Here is a 20,943-nt window from a genome sequence, read left to right as displayed (position 1 = left end):
ATCTGCCCGGCAGGTTAGGTGTATGAAAACAGTTACATACAGAGCCTGGATAGCTCAGTCGGTAGAGCATCAGACTTTTAATCTGAGGGTCCAGGGTTCAAGTCCCTGTTCGGGTGTTCTTTTAATGTTCACCTTCCATCAGAAGCAAGTCTTTCTATAATTGCAATTTCTGTCACTTTCCATGACATGTTCACCTGTGGACAATACAATCCCATAGCCAAAACAGCTTAGTCTGAAAACTTTAGGATTTTTAATCTGAAACTCCAGGTTTAAACTCCCTGTTTGAAGACTGATTTAAGTCTGTCAATCACACAGCATCATTTGATTTAGGAATTTGCAGTGTGCCATGCTTTTGTGAGAGACGACTGTCATCTAAAGCATCATCGGATTGGTCGTTGTTTAGCAACATTTGAACTGTAAAGCCACATTGGTACTTGTGCTGATTCATTGACTTCGCTGTGTAAAGGCAGAGATTGCACACATCAAAATTCTGACCACGACGTGATTTGAACACGCAACCTTCTGATCTGGAGTCAGACGCGCTACCGTTGCCCCACGAGGTCTTGGAAGAATCGCATCTACGGGGGGGATGCCTAGTTCAGATTTCGTTGACTGTATCATTTGGAATGAAGGCCTGTGTCTCTGGGGAAATGTACGATCTGACGTGCATGGCACACTGCAAAGTCTTTCTATAATTGCAATTTCTGTCACATTCCATGACATGTTCACCTGTGGACAATTACAATCCCATAGCCAAAACAGTTTAGTCTGAAAACTTTTGGATTTTTAATCTGAACCTCCAGGTTTAAACTCCCTGTTTCAAGACTGATTTAAGTCTGTCAATCACACAGCATCATCTGATTTAGGAATTTGCAGTGTGCCATGCTTTTGTGAGAGACGACTGTCATCTAAAGCATCATCGGATTGGTCGTTGTTTAGCAACATTTGAACTGTAAAGCCACATTGGTACTTGTGCTGATTCATTGCCTTCGCTGTGTAAAGGCAGAGATTGCACACATCAAAATACTGACCACGACATGATATGAACACGCAACCTTCTGATCTGGAGTCAGACACGCTACCGTTGCGCCACGAGGTCTTGGAAGAATCACATCTATGGGGGGGATGCCTAGTTCAGATTTCGTTGACTGTATCAATTGGAATGAAGGCCTGTGTCTCTGGTGAAATGTACGATCTGACGTGCATCTGCCCGGCAGGTTAGGTGTATGAAAACAGTTACATGCAGAGCCTGGATAGCTCAGTCGGTAGAGCATCAGACTTTTAATCTGAGGGTCCAGGGTTCAAGTCCCTGTTCGGGTGTTCTTTTAATGTTCACCTTCCATCAGAAGCAAGTCTTTCTATAATTGCAATTTCTGTCACTTTCCATGACATGTTCACCTGTGGACAATTACAATCCCATAGCCAAAACAGTTTAGTCTGAAAACTTTTGGATTTTTAATCTGAACCTCCAGGTTTAAACTCCCTGTTTGAAGACTGATTTAAGTCTGTCAATCACACAGCATCATCTGATTTAGGAATTTGCAGTGTGCCATGCTTTTGTGAGAGACGAATGTCATCTAAAGCATCATCGGATTGGTCGTTGTTTAGCAACATTTGAACTGTAAAGCCACATTGGTACTTGTGCTGATTCATTGCCTTCGCTGTGTAAAGGCAGAGATTGCACACATCAAAATACTGACCACGACATGATTTGAACACGCAACCTTCTGATCTGGAGTCAGACACGCTACCGTTGCGCCACGAGGTCTTGGAAGAAACACATCTATGGGGGGGATGCCTAGTTCAGATTTCGTTGACTGTATCAATTGGAATGAAGGCCTGTGTCTCTGGTGAAATGTACGATCTGACGTGCATCTGCCCGGCAGGTTAGGTGTATGAAAACAGTTACATACAGAGCCTGGATAGCTCAGTCGGTAGAGCATCAGACTTTTAATCTGAGGGTCCAGGGTTCAAGTCCCTGTTCGGGTGTTCTTTTAATGTTCACCTTCCATCAGAAGCAAGTCTTTCTATAATTGCAATTTCTGTCACTTTCCATGACATGTTCACCTGTGGACAATACAATCCCATAGCCAAAACAGCTTAGTCTGAAAACTTTAGGATTTTTAATCTGAAACTCCAGGTTTAAACTCCCTGTTTGAAGACTGATTTAAGTCTGTCAATCACACAGCATCATTTGATTTAGGAATTTGCAGTGTGCCATGCTTTTGTGAGAGACGACTGTCATCTAAAGCATCATCGGATTGGTCGTTGTTTAGCAACATTTGAACTGTAAAGCCACATTGGTACTTGTGCTGATTCATTGACTTCGCTGTGTAAAGGCAGAGATTGCACACATCAAAATTCTGACCACGACGTGATTAGAACACGCAACCTTCTGATCTGGAGTCAGACGCGCTACCGTTGCCCCACGAGGTCTTGGAAGAATCGCATCTACGGGGGGGATGCCTAGTTCAGATTTCGTTGACTGTATCATTTGGAATGAAGGCCTGTGTCTCTGGGGAAATGTACGATCTGACGTGCATGGCACACTGCAAAGTCTTTCTATAATTGCAATTTCTGTCACATTCCATGACATGTTCACCTGTGGACAATTACAATCCCATAGCCAAAACAGTTTAGTCTGAAAACTTTAGGATTTTTAATCTGAACCTCCAGGTTTAAACTCCCTGTTTGAAGACTGATTTAAGTCTGTCAATCACACAGCATCATCTGATTTAGGAATTTGCAGTGTGCCATGCTTTTGTGAGAGACGACTGTCATTTAAAGCATCATCGGATTGGTCGTTGTTTAGCAACATTTGAACTGTAAAGCCACATTGGTACTTGTGCTGATTCATTGCCTTCGCTGTGTAAAGGCAGAGATTGCACACATCAAAATACTGACCACGACATGATTTGAACACGCAACCTTCTGATCTGGAGTCAGACACGCTACCGTTGCGCCACGAGGTCTTGGTAGAAACACATCTATGGGGGGGATGCCTAGTTCAGATTTCGTTGACTGTATCAATTGGAATGAAGGCCTGTGTCTCTGGTGAAATGTACGATCTGACGTGCATCTGCCCGGCAGGTTAGGTGTATGAAAACAGTTACATGCAGAGCCTGGATAGCTCAGTCGGTAGAGCATCAGACTTTTAATCTGAGGGTCCAGGGTTCAAGTCCCTGTTCGGGTGTTCTTTTAATGTTCACCTTCCATCAGAAGCAAGTCTTTCTATAATTGCAATTTCTGTCACTTTCCATGACATGTTCACCTGTGGACAATACAATCCCATAGCCAAAACAGCTTAGTCTGAAAACTTTAGGATTTTTAATCTGAACCTCCAGGTTTAAACTCCCTGTTTGAAGACTGATTTAAGTCTGTCAATCACACAGCATCATTTGATTTAGGAATTTGCAGTGTGCCATGCTTTTGTGAGAGACGACTGTCATCTAAAGCATCATCGGATTGGTCGTTGTTTAGCAACATTTGAACTGTAAAGCCACATTGGTACTTGTGCTGATTCATTGACTTCGCTGTGTAAAGGCAGAGATTGCACACATCAAAATTCTGACCACGACGTGATTTGAACACGCAACCTCCTGATCTGGAGTCAGACGCGCTACCGTTGCGCCACGAGGTCTTGGAATAATCGGATCTACGGGGGGGATGCCTAGTTCAGATTTCGTTGACTGTATCATTTGGAATGAAGGCCTGTGTCTCTGAGGAAATGTACGATCTGACGTGCATGGCACACTGCAAAGTCTTTCTATAATTGCAATTTCTGTCACATTCCATGACATGTTCACCTGTGGACAATTACATTCCCATAGCCAAAACAGTTTAGTCTGAAAACTTTAGGATTTTTAATCTGAACCTCCAGGTTTAAACTCCCTGTTTGAAGACTGATTTAAGTCTGTCAATCACACAGCATCATCTGATTTAGGAATTTGCAGTGTGCCATGCTTTTGTGAGAGACGAATGTCATCTAAAGCATCATCGGATTGGTCGTTGTTTAGCAACATTTGAACTGTAAAGCCACATTGGTACTTGTGCTGATTCATTGACTTCGCTGTGTAAAGGCAGAGATTGCACACATCAAAATACTGACCACGACGTGATTTGAACACGCAACATTCTGATCTGGAGTCAGACGCGCTACCGTTGCGCCACGAGGTCTTGGAAGAATTGCATCTACGGGGGGGATGCCTAGTTCAGATTTCGTTGACTGTATCATTTGGAATGAAGGCCTGTGTCTCTGGTGAAATGTACGATCTGACGTGCATCTGCCCGGCAGGTTAGGTGTATGAAAACAATTACATGCAGAGCCTGGATATCTCAGTCGATAGAGCATCAGACTTTTAATCTGAGAGTCAAGGGTTCAAGTCCCTGTTCGGGTGTTCTTTTAATGTTCACCTTCCATCAGAAGCAAGTCTTTCTATAATTGCAATTTCTGTCACTTTCCATGACATGTTCACCTGTGGACAATTACAATCCCATAGCCAAAACAGTTTAGTCTGAAAACTTTAGGATTTTTAATCTGAACCTCCAGGTTTAAACTCCCTGTTTAAAGACTGATTTAAGTCTGTCAATCACACAGCATCATTTGATTTAGGAATTTGCAGTGTGCCATGCTTTTGTGAGAGACGACTGTCATCTAAAGCATCATCGGATTGGTCGTTGTTTAGCAACATTTGAACTGTAAAGCCACATTGGTACTTGTGCTGATTCATTGACTTCGCTGTGTAAAGGCAGAGATTGCACACATCAAAATTCTGACCACGACGTGATTTGAACACGCAACCTTCTGATCTGGAGTCAGACGCGCTACCGTTGCGCCACGAGGTCTTGGAAGAATCGGATCTACGGGGGGGATGCCTAGTTCAGATTTCGTTGACTGTATCATTTGGAATGAAGGCCTGTGTCTCTGAGGAAATGTACGATCTGACGTGCATGGCACACTGCAAAGTCTTTCTATAATTGCAATTTCTGTCACATTCCATGACATGTTCACCTGTGGACAATTACATTCCCATAGCCAAAACAGTTTAGTCTGAAAACTTTAGGATTTTTAATCTGAACCTCCAGGTTTAAACTCCCTGTTTGAAGACTGATTTAAGTCTGTCAATCACACAGCATCATCTGATTTAGGAATTTGCAGTGTGCCATGCTTTTGTGAGAGACGAATGTCATCTAAAGCATCATCGGATTGGTCGTTGTTTAGCAACATTTGAACTGTAAAGCCACATTGGTACTTGTGCTGATTCATTGACTTCGCTGTGTAAAGGCAGAGATTGCACACATCAAAATACTGACCACGACGTGATTTGAACACGCAACATTCTGATCTGGAGTCAGACGCGCTACCGTTGCGCCACGAGGTCTTGGAAGAATTGCATCTACGGGGGGGATGCCTAGTTCAGATTTCGTTGACTGTATCATTTGGAATGAAGGCCTGTGTCTCTGGTGAAATGTACGATCTGACGTGCATCTGCCCGGCAGGTTAGGTGTATGAAAACAATTACATGCAGAGCCTGGATATCTCAGTCGATAGAGCATCAGACTTTTAATCTGAGAGTCAAGGGTTCAAGTCCCTGTTCGGGTGTTCTTTTAATGTTCACCTTCCATCAGAAGCAAGTCTTTCTATAATTGCAATTTCTGTCACTTTCCATGACATGTTCACCTGTGGACAATTACAATCCCATAGCCAAAACAGTTTAGTCTGAAAACTTTAGGATTTTTAATCTGAACCTCCAGGTTTAAACTCCCTGTTTAAAGACTGATTTAAGTCTGTCAATCACACAGCATCATTTGATTTAGGAATTTGCAGTGTGCCATGCTTTTGTGAGAGACGACTGTCATCTAAAGCATCATCGGATTGGTCGTTGTTTAGCAACATTTGAACTGTAAAGCCACATTGGTACTTGTGCTGATTCATTGCCTTCGCTGTGTAAAGGCAGAGATTGCACACATCAAAATACTGACCACGACATGATTTGAACACGCAACCTTCTGATCTGGAGTCAGACACGCTACCGTTGCGCCACGAGGTCTTGGTAGAAACACATCTATGGGGGGGATGCCTAGTTCAGATTTCGTTGACTGTATCAATTGGAATGAAGGCCTGTGTCTCTGGTGAAATGTACGATCTGACGTGCATCTGCCCGGCAGGTTAGGTGTATGAAAACAGTTACATGCAGAGCCTGGATAGCTCAGTCGGTAGAGCATCAGACTTTTAATCTGAGGGTCCAGGGTTCAAGTCCCTGTTCGGGTGTTCTTTTAATGTTCACCTTCCATCAGAAGCAAGTCTTTCTATAATTGCAATTTCTGTCACTTTCCATGACATGTTCACCTGTGGACAATACAATCCCATAGCCAAAACAGCTTAGTCTGAAAACTTTAGGATTTTTAATCTGAACCTCCAGGTTTAAACTCCCTGTTTGAAGACTGATTTAAGTCTGTCAATCACACAGCATCATTTGATTTAGGAATTTGCAGTGTGCCATGCTTTTGTGAGAGACGACTGTCATCTAAAGCATCATCGGATTGGTCGTTGTTTAGCAACATTTGAACTGTAAAGCCACATTGGTACTTGTGCTGATTCATTGACTTCGCTGTGTAAAGGCAGAGATTGCACACATCAAAATTCTGACCACGACGTGATTTGAACACGCAACCTCCTGATCTGGAGTCAGACGCGCTACCGTTGCGCCACGAGGTCTTGGAATAATCGGATCTACGGGGGGGATGCCTAGTTCAGATTTCGTTGACTGTATCATTTGGAATGAAGGCCTGTGTCTCTGAGGAAATGTACGATCTGACGTGCATGGCACACTGCAAAGTCTTTCTATAATTGCAATTTCTGTCACATTCCATGACATGTTCACCTGTGGACAATTACATTCCCATAGCCAAAACAGTTTAGTCTGAAAACTTTAGGATTTTTAATCTGAACCTCCAGGTTTAAACTCCCTGTTTGAAGACTGATTTAAGTCTGTCAATCACACAGCATCATCTGATTTAGGAATTTGCAGTGTGCCATGCTTTTGTGAGAGACGAATGTCATCTAAAGCATCATCGGATTGGTCGTTGTTTAGCAACATTTGAACTGTAAAGCCACATTGGTACTTGTGCTGATTCATTGACTTCGCTGTGTAAAGGCAGAGATTGCACACATCAAAATACTGACCACGACGTGATTTGAACACGCAACATTCTGATCTGGAGTCAGACGCGCTACCGTTGCGCCACGAGGTCTTGGAAGAATTGCATCTACGGGGGGGATGCCTAGTTCAGATTTCGTTGACTGTATCATTTGGAATGAAGGCCTGTGTCTCTGGTGAAATGTACGATCTGACGTGCATCTGCCCGGCAGGTTAGGTGTATGAAAACAATTACATGCAGAGCCTGGATATCTCAGTCGATAGAGCATCAGACTTTTAATCTGAGAGTCAAGGGTTCAAGTCCCTGTTCGGGTGTTCTTTTAATGTTCACCTTCCATCAGAAGCAAGTCTTTCTATAATTGCAATTTCTGTCACTTTCCATGACATGTTCACCTGTGGACAATTACAATCCCATAGCCAAAACAGTTTAGTCTGAAAACTTTAGGATTTTTAATCTGAACCTCCAGGTTTAAACTCCCTGTTTAAAGACTGATTTAAGTCTGTCAATCACACAGCATCATTTGATTTAGGAATTTGCAGTGTGCCATGCTTTTGTGAGAGACGACTGTCATCTAAAGCATCATCGGATTGGTCGTTGTTTAGCAACATTTGAACTGTAAAGCCACATTGGTACTTGTGCTGATTCATTGACTTCGCTGTGTAAAGGCAGAGATTGCACACATCAAAATTCTGACCACGACGTGATTTGAACACGCAACCTTCTGATCTGGAGTCAGACGCGCTACCGTTGCGCCACGAGGTCTTGGAAGAATCGGATCTACGGGGGGGATGCCTAGTTCAGATTTCGTTGACTGTATCATTTGGAATGAAGGCCTGTGTCTCTGAGGAAATGTACGATCTGACGTGCATGGCACACTGCAAAGTCTTTCTATAATTGCAATTTCTGTCACATTCCATGACATGTTCACCTGTGGACAATTACATTCCCATAGCCAAAACAGTTTAGTCTGAAAACTTTAGGATTTTTAATCTGAACCTCCAGGTTTAAACTCCCTGTTTGAAGACTGATTTAAGTCTGTCAATCACACAGCATCATCTGATTTAGGAATTTGCAGTGTGCCATGCTTTTGTGAGAGACGAATGTCATCTAAAGCATCATCGGATTGGTCGTTGTTTAGCAACATTTGAACTGTAAAGCCACATTGGTACTTGTGCTGATTCATTGACTTCGCTGTGTAAAGGCAGAGATTGCACACATCAAAATACTGACCACGACGTGATTTGAACACGCAACATTCTGATCTGGAGTCAGACGCGCTACCGTTGCGCCACGAGGTCTTGGAAGAATTGCATCTACGGGGGGGATGCCTAGTTCAGATTTCGTTGACTGTATCATTTGGAATGAAGGCCTGTGTCTCTGGTGAAATGTACGATCTGACGTGCATCTGCCCGGCAGGTTAGGTGTATGAAAACAATTACATGCAGAGCCTGGATATCTCAGTCGATAGAGCATCAGACTTTTAATCTGAGAGTCAAGGGTTCAAGTCCCTGTTCGGGTGTTCTTTTAATGTTCACCTTCCATCAGAAGCAAGTCTTTCTATAATTGCAATTTCTGTCACTTTCCATGACATGTTCACCTGTGGACAATTACAATCCCATAGCCAAAACAGTTTAGTCTGAAAACTTTAGGATTTTTAATCTGAACCTCCAGGTTTAAACTCCCTGTTTAAAGACTGATTTAAGTCTGTCAATCACACAGCATCATTTGATTTAGGAATTTGCAGTGTGCCATGCTTTTGTGAGAGACGACTGTCATCTAAAGCATCATCGGATTGGTCGTTGTTTAGCAACATTTGAACTGTAAAGCCACATTGGTACTTGTGCTGATTCATTGACTTCGCTGTGTAAAGGCAGAGATTGCACACATCAAAATTCTGACCACGACGTGATTTGAACACGCAACCTTCTGATCTGGAGTCAGACGCGCTACCGTTGCGCCACGAGGTCTTGGAAGAATTGCATCTACGGGGGGGATGCCTAGTTCAGATTTCGTTGACTGTATCATTTGGAATGAAGGCCTGTGTCTCTGGGGAAATGTACGATCTGACGTGCATGGCACACTGCAAAGTCTTTCTATAATTGCAATTTCTGTCACATTCCATGACATGTTCACCTGTGGACAATTACAATCCCATAGCCAAAACAGTTTAGTCTGAAAACTTTAGGATTTTTAATCTGAACCTCCAGGTTTAAACTCCCTGTTTGAAGACTGATTTAAGTCTGTCAATCACACAGCATCATCTGATTTAGGAATTTGCAGTGTGCCATGCTTTTGTGAGAGACGACTGTCATCTAAAGCATCATCGGATTGGTCGTTGTTTAGCAACATTTGAACTGTAAAGCCACATTGGTACTTGTGCTGATTCATTGCCTTCGCTGTGTAAAGGCAGAGATTGCACACATCAAAATACTGACCACGACGTGATTTGAACACGCAACATTCTGATCTGGAGTCAGACGCGCTACCGTTGCGCCACGAGGTCTTGGAAGAATTGCATCTACGGGGGGGATGCCTAGTTCAGATTTCGTTGACTGTATCATTTGGAATGAAGGCCTGTGTCTCTGGTGAAATGTACGATCTGACGTGCATCTGCCCGGCAGGTTAGGTGTATGAAAACAATTACATGCAGAGCCTGGATATCTCAGTCGATAGAGCATCAGACTTTTAATCTGAGAGTCAAGGGTTCAAGTCCCTGTTCGGGTGTTCTGTTAATGTTCACCTTCCATCAGAAGCAAGTCTTTCTATAATTGCAATTTCTGTCACTTTCCATGACATGTTCACCTGTGGACAATACAATCCCATAGCCAAAACAGCTTAGTCTGAAAACTTTAGGATTTTTAATCTGAACCTCCAGGTTTAAACTCCCTGTTTGAAGACTGATTTAAGTCTGTCAATCACACAGCATCATTTGATTTAGGAATTTGCAGTGTGCCATGCTTTTGTGAGAGACGACTGTCATCTAAAGCATCATCGGATTGGTCGTTGTTTAGCAACATTTGAACTGTAAAGCCACATTGGTACTTGTGCTGATTCATTGACTTCGCTGTGTAAAGGCAGAGATTGCACACATCAAAATTCTGACCACGACGTGATTTGAACACGCAACCTTCTGATCTGGAGTCAGACGCGCTACCGTTGCGCCACGAGGTCTTGGAAGAATTGCATCTACGGGGGGGATGCCTGGTTCAGATTTCGTTGACTGTATCATTTGGAATGAAGGCCTGTGTCTCTGGGGAAATGTACGATCTGACGTGCATGGCACACTGCAAAGTCTTTCTATAATTGCAATTTCTGTCACATTCCATGACATGTTCACCTGTGGACAATTACAATCCCATAGCCAAAACAGTTTAGTCTGAAAACTTTAGGATTTTTAATCTGAACCTCCAGGTTTAAACTCCCTGTTTGAAGACTGATTTAAGTCTGTCAATCACACAGCATCATCTGATTTAGGAATTTGCAGTGTGCCATGCTTTTGTGAGAGACGACTGTCATCTAAAGCATCATCGGATTGGTCGTTGTTTAGCAACATTTGAACTGTAAAGCCACATTGGTACTTGTGCTGATTCATTGCCTTCGCTGTGTAAAGGCAGAGATTGCACACATCAAAATACTGACCACGACATGATTTGAACACGCAACCTTCTGATCTGGAGTCAGACACACTACCGTTGCGCCACGAGGTCTTGGAAGAATCACATCTATGGGGGGGATGCCTAGTTCAGATTTCGTTGACTGTATCAATTGGAATGAAGGCCTGTGTCTCTGGTGAAATGTACGATCTGACGTGCATCTGCCCGGCAGGTTAGGTGTATGAAAACAGTTACATGCAGAGCATGGATAGCTTAGTCGGTAGAGCATCAGACTTTTATTCTGAGGGTCCATGTTTCAAGTCACTGTTCGGGCGTTCTTTTAATGTTCACCTTCCATCAGAAGCAAGTCTTTCTATAATTGCAATTTCTGTCACTTTCCATGACATGTTCACCTGTGGACAATACAATCCCATAGCCAAAACAGCTTAGTCTGAAAACTTTAGGATTTTTAATCTGAACCTCCAGGTTTAAACTCCCTGTTTGAAGACTGATTTAAGTCTGTCAATCACACAGCATCATTTGATTTAGGAATTTGCAGTGTGCCATGCTTTTGTGAGAGACGACTGTCATCTAAAGCATCATCGGATTGGTCGTTGTTTAGCAACATTTGAACTGTAAAGCCACATTGGTACTTGTGCTGATTCATTGACTTCGCTGTGTAAAGGCAGAGATTGCACACATCAAAATTCTGACCACGACGTGATTTGAACACGCAACCTTCTGATCTGGAGTCAGACGCGCTACCGTTGGGCCACGAGGTCTTGGAAGAATTGCATCTACGGGGGGGATGCCTAGTTCAGATTTCGTTGACTGTATCATTTGGAATGAAGGCCTGTGTCTCTGGGGAAATGTACGATCTGACGTGCATCTGCCCGGCAGGTTAGGTGTATGAAAACAGTTACATGCAGAGCCAGGATAGCTCAGTCGGTAGAGCATCAGACTTTTAATCTGAGGGTCCAGGGTTCAAGTCCCTGTTCGGGCGTTCTTTTAATGTTCACCTTCCATCAGAAGCAAGTCTTTCTATAATTGCAATTTCTGTCACTTTCCATGACATGTTCACCTGTGGACAATACAATCCCATAGCCAAAACAGCTTAGTCTGAAAACTTTAGGATTTTTAATCTGAACCTCCAGGTTTAATCTCCCTGTTTGAAGACTGATTTAAGTCTGTCAATCACACAGCATCATTTGATTTAGGAATTTGCAGTGTGCCATGCTTTTGTGAGAGACGACTGTCATCTAAAGCATCATCGGATTGGTCGTTGTTTAGCAACATTTGAACTGTAAAGCCACATTGGTACTTGTGCTGATTCATTGACTTCGCTGTGTAAAGGCAGAGATTGCACACATAAAAATTCTGACCAGGACGTGATTTGAACACGCAACCTTCTGATCTGGAGTCAGACGCGCTACCGTTGCGCCACGAGGTCTTGGAAGAATCACATCTATGGGGGGGATGCCTAGTTCAGATTTCGTTGACTGTATCAATTGGAATGAAGGCCTGTGTCTCTGGTGAAATGTACGATCTGACGTGCATCTGCCCGGCAGGTTAGGTGTATGAAAACAGTTACATGCAGAGCCTGGATAGCTCAGTCGGTAGAGCATCAGACTTTTAATCTGAGGGTCCAGGGTTCAAGTCCCTATTTTGGCGTTCTTTTAATGTTCACCTTCCATCAGAAGCAAGTCTTTCTATAATTGCAATTTCTGTCACTTTCCATGACATGTTCACCTGTGGACAATACAATCCCATAGCCAAAAACAGTTTAGTCTGAAAACTTTAGGATTTTTAATCTGAACCTCCAGGTTTAAACTCCCTGTTTGAAGACTGATTTAAGTCTGTCAATCACACAGCATCATCTGATTTAGGAATTTGCAGTGTGCCATGCTTTTGTGAGAGACGACTGTCATCTAAAGCATCATCGGATTGGTCGTTGTTTAGCAACATTTGAACTGTAAAGCCACATTGGTACTTGTGCTGATTCATTGCCTTCGCTGTGTAAAGGCAGAGATTGCACACATCCAAATACTGACCACGACATGATTTGAACACGCAACCTTCTGATCTGGAGTCAGACACGCTACCGTTGCGCCACGAGGTCTTGGAAGAATTGCATCTACGGGGGGGATGCCTAGTTCAGATTTCGTTGACTGTATCAATTGGAATGAAGGCCTGTGTCTCTGGTGAAATGTACGATCTGACGTGCATCTGCCCGGCAGGTTAGGTGTATGAAAACAGTTACATGCAGAGCCTGGATAGCTCAGTCGGTAGAGCATCAGACTTTTAATCTGAGGGTCCAGGGTTCAAGTCCCTGTTTTGGCGTTCTTTTAATGTTCACCTTCCATCAGAAGCAAGTCTTTCTATAATTGCAATTTCTGTCACTTTCCATGACATGTTCACCTGTGGACAATACAATCCCATAGCCAAAAACAGCTTAGTCTGAAAACTTTAGGATTTTTAATCTGAACCTCCAGGTTTAAACTCCCTGTTTGAAGACTGATTTAAGTCTGTCAATCACACAGCATCATTTGATTTAGGAATTTGCAGTGTGCCATGCTTTTGTGAGAGACGACTGTCATCTAAAGCATCATCGGATTGGTCGTTGTTTAGCAACATTTGAACTGTAAAGCCACATTGGTACTTGTGCTGATTCATTGACTTCGCTGTGTAAAGGCAGAGATTGCACACATAAAAATTCTGACCACGACGTGATTTGAACAGGCAACCTTCTGATCTGGAGTCAGACGCGCTACCGTTGCGCCACGAGGTCTTGGAAGAATCACATCTATGGGGGGGATGCCTAGTTCAGATTTCGTTGACTGTATCATTTGGAATGAAGGCCTGTGTCTCTGGGGAAATGTACGATCTGACGTGCATCTGCCCGGCAGGTTAGGTGTATGAAAACAGTTACATGCAGAGCCTGGATAGCTCAGTCGGTAGAGCATCAGACTTTTAATCTGAGGGTCCAGGGTTCAAGTCCCTGTTTGGGCGTTCTTTTAATGTTCACCTTCCATCAGAAGCAAGTCTTTCTATAATTGCAATTTCTGTCACTTTCCATGACATGTTCACCTGTGGACAATACAATCCCATAGCCAAAACAGCTTAGTCTGAAAACTTTAGGATTTTTAATCTGAACCTCCAGGTTTAAACTCCCTGTTTGAAGACTGATTTAAGTCTGTCAATCACACAGCATCATTTGATTTAGGAATTTGGAGTGTGCCATGCTTTTGTGAGAGACGACTGTCATCTAAAGCATCATCGGATTGGTCGTTGTTTAGCAACATTTGAACTGTAAAGCCACATTGGTACTTGTGCTGATTCATTGACTTCGCTGTGTAAAGGCAGAGATTGCACACATAAAAATTCTGACCACGACGTGATTTGAACACGCAACCTTCTGATCTGGAGTCAGACGCGCTACCGTTGCGCCACGAGGTCTTGGAAGAATCACATCTATGGGGGGGATGCCTAGTTCAGATTTCGTTGACTGTATCAATTGGAATGAAGGCCTGTGTCTCTGGTGAAATGTACGATCTGACGTGCATCTGCCCGGCAGGTTAGGTGTATGAAAACAGTTACATGCAGAGCCTGGATAGCTCAGTCGGTAGAGCATCAGACTTTTAATCTGAGGGTCCAGGGTTCAAGTCCCTATTTTGGCGTTCTTTTAATGTTCACCTTCCATCAGAAGCAAGTCTTTCTATAATTGCAATTTCTGTCACATTCCATGACATGTTCACCTGTGGACAATTACAATCCCATAGCCAAAACAGTTTAGTCTGAAAACTTTAGGATTTTTAATCTGAACCTCCAGGTTTAAACTCCCTGTTTGAAGACTGATTTAAGTCTGTCAATCACAAAGCATCATTTGATTTAGGAATTTGCAGTGTGCCATGCTTTTGTGAGAGACGACTGTCATCTAAAGCATCATCGGATTGGTCGTTGTTTAGCAACATTTGAACTGTAAAGCCACATTGGTACTTGTGCTGATTCATTGACATCGCTGTGTAAAGGCAGAGATTGCACACATCAAAATTCTGACCACGACGTGATTTGAACACGCAACCTTCTGATCTGGAGTCAGACTCGCTACCGTTGCGCCACGAGGTCTTGGAAGAATTGCATCTACGGGGGGGATGCCTAGTTCAGATTTCGTTGACTGTATCATTTGGAATGAAGGCCTGTGTCTCTGGTGAAATGTACGATCTGACGTGCATCTGCCCGGCAGGTTAGGTGTATGAAAACAATTACATGCAGAGCCTGGATAGCTCAGTCGGTAGAGCATCAGACTTTTATTCTGAGGGTCCAGGTTTCAAGTCACTGTTCGGGCGTTCTTTTAATGTTCACCTTCCATCAGAAGCAAGTCTTTCTATAATTGCAATTTCTGTCACATTCCATGACATGTTCACCTGTGGACAATTACAATCCCATAGCCAAAACAGTTTAGTCTGAAAACTTTAGGATTTTTAATCTGAACCTCCAGGTTTAAACTCCCTGTTTGAAGACTGATTTAAGTCTGTCAATCACACAGCATCATTTGATTTAGGAATTTGCAGTGTGCCATGCTTTTGTGAGAGACGACTGTCATCTAAAGCATCATCGGATTGGTCGTTGTTTAGCAACATTTGAACTGTAAAGCCACATTGGTACTTGTGCTGATTCATTGACTTCGCTGTGTAAAGGCAGAGATTGCACACATCAAAATTCTGACCACTACGTGACTTGAACACGCAACCTTCTGATCTGGAGTCAGACGCGCTACCGTTGCGCCACGAAGTCTTGGAAGAATTGCATCTACGGGGGGGATGCCTAGTTCAGATTTCGTTGACTGTATCATTTGGAATGAAGGCCTGTGTCTCTGGGGAAATGTACGATCTGACGTGCATCTGCCCGGCAGGTTAGGTGTATGAAAACAATTACATGCAGCGCCTGGATAGCTCAGTCGGTAGAGCATCAGATTTTTAATCTGAGGGTCAAGGGTTCAAGTCCCTGTTCGGGGGTTCTTTTAATGTTCACCTTCCATCAGAAGCAAGTCTTTCTATAATTGCAATTTCTGTCACTTTCCATGACATGTTCACCTGTGGACAATACAATCCCATAGCCAAAACAGCTTAGTCTGAAAACTTTTGGATTTTTAATGTGAACCTCCAGGTTTAAACTCCCTGTTTGAAGACTGATTTAAGTCTGTCAATCACACAGCATCATTTGATTTAGGAATTTGCAGTGTGCCATGCTTTTGTGAGAGACGACTGTCATCTAAAGCATCATCGGATTGGTCGTTGTTTAGCAACATTTGAACTGTAAAGCCACATTGGTAATTGTGCTGATTCATTGACTTCGCTGTGTAAAGGCAGAGATTGCACACATCAAAATTCTGACCACGACGTGATGTGAACACGCAACCTTCTGATCTGGAGTCAGACACGCTACCGTTGCGCAACGAGGTCTTGGAAGAATAGCATCTAAGGGTGGGATGCCTAGTTCAGATTTCGTTGACTGTATCATTTGGAATGAAGGCCTGTGTCTCTGGGGAAATGTACGATCTGACGTGCATGGCACACTGCAAAGTCTTTCTATAATTGCAATTTCTGTCACATTCCATGACATGTTCACCTGTGGACAATTACAATCCCATAGCCAAAACAGTTTAGTCTGAAAACTTTAGGATTTTTAATCTGAACCTCCAGGTTTAAACTCCCTGTTTGAAGACTGATTTAAGTCTGTCAATCACAAAGCATCATTTGATTTAGGAATTTGCAGTGTGCCATGCTTTTGTGAAGGACGACTGTCATCTAAAGCATCATCGGATTGGTCGTTGTTTAGCAACATTTGAACTGTAAAGCCACATTGGTACTTGTGCTGATTCATTGACCTCGCTGTGTAAAGGCAGAGATTGCACACATCAAAATTCTGACCACGACGTGATTTGAACACGCAACCTTCTGATCTGGAGTCAGACTCGCTACCGTTGCGCCACGAGGTCTTGGAAGAATTGCATCTACGGGGGGGATGCCTAGTTCAGATTTCGTTGACTGTATCATTTGGAATGAAGGCCTGTGTCTCTGGTGAAATGTACGATCTGACGTGCATCTGCCCGGCAGGTTAGGTGTATGAAAACAATTACATGCAGAGCCTGGATAGCTCAGTCGGTAGAGCATCAGATTTTTAATCTGAGGGGCAAGGGTTCAAGTCACTGTTCGGGCGTTCTTTTAATGTTCACCTTCCATCAGAAGCAAGTCTTTCTATAATTGCAATTTCTGTCACTTTCCATGACATGTTCACCTGTGGACAATACAATCCCATAGCCAAAACAGCTTAGTCTGAAAACTTTTGGATTTTTAATGTGAACCTCCAGGTTTAAACTCCCTGTTTGAAGACTGATTTAAGTCTGTCAATCACACAGCATCATTTGATTTAGGAATTTGCAGTGTGCCATGCTTTTGTGAGAGACGACTGTCATCTAAAGCATCATCGGATTGGTCGTTGTTTAGCAACATTTGAACTGTAAAGCCACATTGGTACTTGTGCTGATTCATTGACTTCGCTGTGTAAAGGCAGAGATTGCACACATCAAAATTCTGACCACGACGTGATGTGAACACGCAACCTTCTGATCTGGAGTCAGACACGCTACCGTTGCGCAACGAGGTCTTGGAAGAATAGCATCTACGGGTGGGATGCCTAGTGCAGATTTCGTTGACTGTATCATTTGGAATGAAGGCCTGTGTCTCTGGGGAAATGTACGATCTGACGTGCATGGCACACTGCAAAGTCTTTCTATAATTGCAATTTCTGTCACATTCCATGACATGTTCACCTGTGGACAATTACAATCCCATAGCCAAAACAGTTTAGTCTGAAAACTTTAGGATTTTTAATCTGAACCTCCAGGTTTAAACTCCCTGTTTGAAGACTGATTTAAGTCTGTCAATCACAAAGCATCATTTGATTTAGGAATTTGCAGTGTGCCATGCTTTTGTGAGAGACGACTGTCATCTAAAGCATCATCGGATTGGTCGTTGTTTAGCAACATTTGAACTGTAAAGCCACATTGGTACTTGTGCTGATTCATTGACCTCGCTGTGTAAAGGCAGAGATTGCACACATCAAAATTCTGACCACGACGTGATTTGAACACGCAACCTTCTGATCTGGAGTCAGACTCGCTACCGTTGCCCCACGAGGTCTTGGAAGAATTGTATCTACGGGGGGGATGCCTAGTTCAGATTTCGTTGACTGTATCATTTGGAATGAAGGCCTGTGTCTCTGGTGAAATGTACGATCTGACGTGCATCTGCCCGGCAGGTTAGGTGTATGAAAACAATTACATGCAGAGCCTGGATAGCTCAGTCGGTAGAGCATCAGACTTTTATTCTGAGGGTCCAGGTTTCAAGTCACTGTTCGGGCGTTCTTTTAATGTTCACCTTCCATCAGAAGCAAGTCTTTCTATAATTGCAATTTCTGTCACATTCCATGACATGTTCACCTGTGGACAATTACAATCCCATAGCCAAAACAGTTTAGTCTGAAAACTTTAGGATTTTTAATCTGAACCTCCAGGTTTAAACTCCCTGTTTGAAGACTGATTTAAGTCTGTCAATCACACAGCATCATTTGATTTAGGAATTTGCAGTGTGCCATGCTTTTGTGAGAGACGACTGTCATCTAAAGCATCATCGGATTGGTCGTTGTTTAGCAACATTTGAACTGTAAAGCCACATTGGTACTTGTGCTGATTCATTGACTTCGCTGTGTAAAGGCAGAGATTGCACACATCAAAATTCTGACCACGACGTGATTTGAACACGCAACCTTCTGATCTGGAGTCAGACTCGCTACCGTTGCGCCACGCGGTCTTGGAAGAATTCCATCTACGGGGGGGATGCCTAGTTCAGATTTCGTTGACTGTATCATTTGGAATGAAGGCCTGTGTCTCTGGTGAAATGTACGATCTGACGTGCATCTGCCCGGCAGGTTAGGTGTATGAAAACAATTACATGCAGAGCCTGGATAGCTCAGTCGGTAAAGCATCAGACTTTTATTCTGAGGGTCCAGGTTTCAAGTCCCTGTTCGGGCGTTCTTTTAATGTTCACCTTCCATCAGAAGCAAGTCTTTCTATAATTGCAATTTCTGTCACTTTCCATGACATGTTCACCTGTGGACAATACAATCCCATAGCCAAAACAGCTTAGTCTGAAAACTTTAGGATTTTTAATCTGAACCTCCAGGTTTAAACTCCCTGTTTGAAGACTGATTTAAGTCTGTCAATCACACAGCATCATTTGATTTAGGAATTTGCAGTGTGCCATGCTTTTGTGAGAGACGACTGTCATCTAAAGCATCATCGGATTGGTCGTTGTTTAGCAACATTTGAACTGTAAAGCCACATTGGTACTTGTGCTGATACATTGACTTCGCTGTGTAAAGGCAGAGATTGCACACATCAAAATTCTGACCACGATGTGATTTGAACACGCAACCTTCTGATCTGGAGTCAGACACGCTACCGTTGCGCCACGAGGTCTTGGAAGAATCACATCTATGGGGGGGATGCCTAGTTCAGATTTCGTTGACTGTATCAATTGGAATGAAGGCCTGTGTCTCTGGTGAAATGTACGATCTGACGTGCATGGCACACTGCAAAGTCTTTCTATAATTGCAATTTCTGTCACTTTCCATGACATGTTCACCTGTGGACAATACAATCCCATAGCCAAAACAGCTTAGTCTGAAAACTTTAGGATTTTTAATCTGAACCTCCAGGTTTAAACTCCCTGTTTGAAGACTGATTTAAGTCTGTCAATCACACAGCATCATTTGATTTAGGAATTTGCAGTGTGCCATGCTTTTGTGAGAGACGACTGTCATCTAAAGCATCATCGGATTGGTCGTTGTTTAGCAACATTTGAACTGTAAAGCCACATTGGTACTTGTGCTGATTCATTGACTTCGCTGTGTAAAGGCAGAGATTGCACACATCAAAATTCTGACCACGACGTGATTTGAACACGCAACCTTCTGATCTGGAGTCAGACGCGCTACCGTTGCGCCACGAGGTCTTGGAAGAATTGCATCTACGGGGGGATGCCTAGTTCAGATTTCGTTGACTGTATCATTTGGAATGAAGGCCTGTGTCTCTGGTGAAATGTACGATCTGACGTGCATCTGCCCGGCAGGTTAGGTGTATGAAAACAATTACATGCAGAGCCTCGATAGCTCAGTCGGTAGAGCATCAGATTTTTAATCTGAGGGTCAAGGGTTCAAGTCCCTGTTTGGGTGTTTTTTTAATGTTCACCTTCCATCAGAAGCAAGTCTTTCTATAATTGCAATTTCTGTCACATTCCATGACATGTTCACCTGTGGACAATACAATCCCATAGCCAAAACAGCTTAGTCTGAAAACTTTAGGATTTTTAATCTGAACCTCCAGGTTTAAACTCCCTGTTTGAAGACTGATTTAAGTCTGTCAATCACACAGCATCATTTGATTTAGGAATTTGCAGTGTGCCATGCTTTTGTGAGAGACGACTGTCATCTAAAGCATCATCGGATTGGTCGTTGTTTAGCAACATTTGAACTGTAAAGCCACATTGGTACTTGTGCTGATTCATTGACTTCGCTGTGTAAAGGCAGAGATTGCACACATCAAAATTCTGACCACGACGTGATTTGAACACGCAACCTTCTGATCTGGAGTCAGACGCGCTACCGTTGCGCCACGAGGTCTTGGAAGAATCGCATCTACGGGGGGGATGCCTAGTTCAGATTTCGTTGACTGTATCATTTGGAATGAAGGCCTGTGTCTCTGGGGAAATGTACGATCTGACGTGCATCTGCCCGGCAGGTTAGGTGTATGAAAACAATTACATGCAGAGCCTGGATAGCTCAGTCGGTAGAGCATCAGACTTTTAATCTGAGGTTCAAGGGTTCAAGTCCCTGTTCGGGTGTTCTTTTAATGTTCACCTTCCATCAGAAGCAAGTCTTTCTATAATTGCAATTTCTGTCACTTTCCATGACATGTTCACCTGTGGACAATACAATCCCATAGCCAAAACAGCTTAGTCTGAAAACTTTAGGATTTTTAATCTGAACCTCCAGGTTTAAACTCCCTGTTTGAAGACTGATTTAAGTCTGTCAATCACACAGCATCATTTGATTTAGGAATTTGCAGTGT

The 20,943-nt window shown here is 43.1% G+C and overlaps 13 non-coding genes across 13 annotated transcripts; 6 read left to right on the top strand and 7 right to left on the bottom strand.

Moving 5' to 3' along the window:
* The first annotated feature begins 43 nt into the window (after nt 1-43).
* trnak-uuu (transfer RNA lysine (anticodon UUU)) lies at nt 44-116 on the top strand. The gene has a single exon. It is a non-coding gene; the product is annotated as a tRNA-Lys (tRNA).
* A 1,131-nt stretch (nt 117-1,247) lies between these two features.
* On the top strand, nt 1,248-1,320 carry trnak-uuu (transfer RNA lysine (anticodon UUU)). Its single transcript has one exon. It is a non-coding gene; the product is annotated as a tRNA-Lys (tRNA).
* Nucleotides 1,321-1,916: 596 nt separating this feature from the next.
* trnak-uuu (transfer RNA lysine (anticodon UUU)) lies at nt 1,917-1,989 on the top strand. The gene has a single exon. It is a non-coding gene; the product is annotated as a tRNA-Lys (tRNA).
* Nucleotides 1,990-3,120: 1,131 nt separating this feature from the next.
* On the top strand, nt 3,121-3,193 carry trnak-uuu (transfer RNA lysine (anticodon UUU)). Its single transcript has one exon. It is a non-coding gene; the product is annotated as a tRNA-Lys (tRNA).
* Nucleotides 3,194-4,773: 1,580 nt separating this feature from the next.
* trnaw-cca (transfer RNA tryptophan (anticodon CCA)) lies at nt 4,774-4,845 on the bottom strand. The gene has a single exon. It is a non-coding gene; the product is annotated as a tRNA-Trp (tRNA).
* Nucleotides 4,846-6,198: 1,353 nt separating this feature from the next.
* Nucleotides 6,199-6,271, top strand: trnak-uuu (transfer RNA lysine (anticodon UUU)). Its single transcript has one exon. It is a non-coding gene; the product is annotated as a tRNA-Lys (tRNA).
* Nucleotides 6,272-7,851: 1,580 nt separating this feature from the next.
* trnaw-cca (transfer RNA tryptophan (anticodon CCA)) lies at nt 7,852-7,923 on the bottom strand. The gene has a single exon. It is a non-coding gene; the product is annotated as a tRNA-Trp (tRNA).
* A 1,133-nt stretch (nt 7,924-9,056) lies between these two features.
* Nucleotides 9,057-9,128, bottom strand: trnaw-cca (transfer RNA tryptophan (anticodon CCA)). The gene has a single exon. It is a non-coding gene; the product is annotated as a tRNA-Trp (tRNA).
* A 1,132-nt stretch (nt 9,129-10,260) lies between these two features.
* Nucleotides 10,261-10,332, bottom strand: trnaw-cca (transfer RNA tryptophan (anticodon CCA)). Its single transcript has one exon. It is a non-coding gene; the product is annotated as a tRNA-Trp (tRNA).
* A 3,358-nt stretch (nt 10,333-13,690) lies between these two features.
* trnak-uuu (transfer RNA lysine (anticodon UUU)) lies at nt 13,691-13,763 on the top strand. Its single transcript has one exon. It is a non-coding gene; the product is annotated as a tRNA-Lys (tRNA).
* A 375-nt stretch (nt 13,764-14,138) lies between these two features.
* Nucleotides 14,139-14,210, bottom strand: trnaw-cca (transfer RNA tryptophan (anticodon CCA)). The gene has a single exon. It is a non-coding gene; the product is annotated as a tRNA-Trp (tRNA).
* Nucleotides 14,211-19,756: 5,546 nt separating this feature from the next.
* Nucleotides 19,757-19,828, bottom strand: trnaw-cca (transfer RNA tryptophan (anticodon CCA)). Its single transcript has one exon. It is a non-coding gene; the product is annotated as a tRNA-Trp (tRNA).
* A 595-nt stretch (nt 19,829-20,423) lies between these two features.
* Nucleotides 20,424-20,495, bottom strand: trnaw-cca (transfer RNA tryptophan (anticodon CCA)). Its single transcript has one exon. It is a non-coding gene; the product is annotated as a tRNA-Trp (tRNA).
* Nucleotides 20,496-20,943: the final 448 nt, after the last annotated feature.

This window comes from Salvelinus alpinus, chromosome 2 (assembly GCF_045679555.1).
Source record: "Salvelinus alpinus chromosome 2, SLU_Salpinus.1, whole genome shotgun sequence".
Taxonomy (NCBI): Eukaryota; Metazoa; Chordata; class Actinopteri; order Salmoniformes; family Salmonidae; genus Salvelinus; species Salvelinus alpinus.
This window is presented reverse-complemented; position numbering and strand designations above follow the sequence as displayed.